At 36.4% G+C, this 3,008-nt stretch overlaps 1 long non-coding RNA gene across 1 annotated transcript in view; it reads left to right on the top strand.

The window, feature by feature from the left end:
• Positions 1-317: 317 nt before the first annotated feature.
• LOC111234749 overlaps positions 318-3,008 on the top strand; it is a 17,093-nt gene continuing 14,402 nt past the window's right edge. The window contains exon 1 of the long non-coding RNA XR_002665655.1: positions 318-363. This is a non-coding gene — a long non-coding RNA (uncharacterized LOC111234749). The remainder of the gene's footprint in view (positions 364-3,008) is intronic.

Here is a 3,008-nt window from a genome sequence, read left to right as displayed (position 1 = left end):
TGCCCTCTCTATTTACATACTTCTGTTTAACCTTCTGCCTTCTGACCAGATGGGGACCGGGTGATTCTCAGAGGTGGAGCTACTCCATGTGAAGGCCACGTTGAAGTCCTCTTTGAGGGCAAATGGCGCTTTGTTGGAGATAAATACTGGAACTTAAACACTGAAAAAGTGGCATGCAGAAGCACTCACTGTGGGGACCTTTGCAGAACTCAACAGTCGATGTGGAAAAGGCCCAAGAAGAGCGAGTGTGGCTCAATGAGCTGGAATGCATGGGAAATGAAGAACAACTGTGGAAATGTCAATGTCCTGGTTGGAACATCAGCTATTACTCCAAACCCTCAGTGAAAAAGATTAAATGTTCAAGTGAGGCTGAACTTTTTAGCTTTTACGTTTGTTGTGATACATGATACTGAACACCTTTAAAAAAGTTATATATATTCTGTGCTACAAAGGAGGTGCTGAGAGCAATCCAAAATACGATGATGATGATGATGATGATGATGGCTGTTAATATTTTCATTCTTGCTCTTCTAGATAAATCGACATAAGACTGGATGGATATAAATTGCGCGAGCTGTGTGCAGTACTCCACAGATGGAGGGCAACAATGGTCAGGGATACTTATGTGCCTGACAAATGGGGTAAGAGTTAACATCATGTGTGTGTGCACTACACTTCAACAGCAGTCAGCCTTTGTAAACGCTACCAGTGTCACGGCTGTGCAGTACAACCGTGTAAAAATACTCCATTACAAGTAAAAGTCCTGAACTCAGAATTCTTATTAAGCTAAATCTCCAAAGCAAACTTGGTAAAACGAGACTGTTAACGATGTATTGTATGTTTTATTTTTGTTAATACTGATTCTTTAAATGTCTAAATATGCTTTTTACTGTTTGTAGCTGGTCAAGGTGGGAGGTGCAGAGATTTAGCTTCTTTTATGTACTGTACAGTTTTGGCACTTTAATCCTGTCGTTCCCTCCAAAGGGTCACATGATAAATCTGAGAGACGATTCATTTTCATGTTTTAACTTCGCTGTAGTCTTTGCTTTTTTTTGTTGACTGTTGGATCATTTTACCTCACTGAAATTTCGGGAAATTTAGTGGTGAAATCAGTGTTTGGTGAAACTGCAACAACTCAACTGAACATAACCCCAGCTTTTTGTTTTTTTTTCAAAAGTGCTACAAACCAAGAAGGTTAAGAACCAGATTTAATCTTTACCAATATGTTAAAATGTATTTTATAAAGTTATCAGTGTTTTTTTATTTCAATGTAAAAATCTTAATCTGAAAAATACTTTGCAACTAGAGTTTAAGTAGAAACGTCGTGGAGTATAAGTATGAAAGTAGCTTTAAGTGGAAACACTCCAGGAGAGAACATGACCTCTCAATTGTGCTTAAGTACAATGCTTGATTAAAATGTACTTTTTACTAATTATATATATTATAAATATAAATACGTCAAATCACAAACAACAAAAACAGATCCACAGCATTTTTCTCATGAAACCCAACAGGACTGAAGTATCGTCCCTCTGTCTCTTCTTGGTGATGCAACTGCCACAGGATTTAATCAGGGGTGAGATGTCTGAACAACAGTTTGTCTGATTTCTTAGTGCGTTTGGTTGAATCCGTCCCAAATCATATCCAGTCGTGCATTTGCAGCTCTTGGATTTAACCGCAACCCTGGCTTTCACAGAAATCTGCTTCCTCTTTTTTCTTTAATGTGAAGAGGAACATACACATGATGGTAAATAATCATTATCAGAGTGTAAACCTTCCACACACTGGATACAAGTATTTTCAAGACTGGACAGAAAGTTTGAGAAGAAGAACAAAACAAACAAATGTCATTTAAAGTCATTACAAATCAACAAGAAAACAGTTTAATAAGGCTTGAAAGTACGGAAGGACAATTTGAATGTTGTGGCCCCTGATCATGTTAGTAAGGAATAAGATGATAGTACAGACTTAAAATATTAATATATCATGAATAATTCTAGTGAAAAGCAACCAAAGAAGAGAACAGAGGAGACGATACTTCAGTCCCTGTGAGGTTGTTCAGTGAGAAAAATTGCTGTGGATCTGTTTTGTTGTTTTTGTGATTGATGACGTATTCATATTTTATAATATATTATATTAGGATGAAAAAAGTACATTTTAATCAAGCATTGTACTTAACACGAATTGAGAGGTTTCATGTTTTACTTCTCTGGAGTGTTATCCACTTAAAGCTACTTCATACTTATACTCCACGACGTTGTCTACTTAAACTCTAGGTTGCAAAGTATTTCAGATTAAAGATTTTATCGATTGAAAATAAAAAAACACTGATCAACTTTATAAAATAACATTTTTAACATATTGGTAAAAGATTAAATCTGGCTTCTTACCTTGCTTGGTTCTTGTAGCGACTTTGAAAAAAACAGAAAGCTGGGGTTATTTAGTTGATGTTGCAGTTTTGCACACCAAAACCATGCTGAATTTCAATCCACTAAATTTCCCGAATTTCAGTGAGGTAATGATCCAACAGTCAGAATCAAAAAAAAGCAAAAACTACGAAGCGAAGTTCAAAAACATTGAAAATGAATCGTCTCTCAGAATTAAGTCGATGTGTTAACCCTTTGGAGGGAACTGACAGTATTGAAAGTGCCAAACTGTACAGTGACATAAAAGAGAGCTAAATCTTGCACCTACCAACCTTGACCAAGCTTACAACAGTGAAAATAGCTATTGTAGCATTTAAAGAATCAGTATTAACAAAATAAAACAACAATAACATCGTTTAACATGTCTCGTTTTACCAAGTGTTGCTTTGGAGAATTCTAGCTAATAACTGAATTTGAGTTCAGGACTTTTACTTGTAATATGGAGTATTTTTACAGCGTGTTTGTTACTGCACAGAGCCGTGAACAGCTGGTAGCAGGCCTGTTACGAAAGGCTGGACTGCTGTTGAATTGATGGTAGTGCACACACACATGAAGTTTAACCTCTTACCATTTTAGTCAGCA

Source organism: Seriola dumerili, unplaced genomic scaffold (genome assembly GCF_002260705.1).
Source record: "Seriola dumerili isolate Sdu_G_001 unplaced genomic scaffold, Sdu_1.0 BDQW01000454.1, whole genome shotgun sequence".
Classification (NCBI taxonomy): Eukaryota; Metazoa; Chordata; class Actinopteri; order Carangiformes; family Carangidae; genus Seriola; species Seriola dumerili.
The sequence above is the reverse complement of the archived record's forward strand: the minus strand, read 5'-3'. Positions and strand labels throughout refer to the sequence as shown.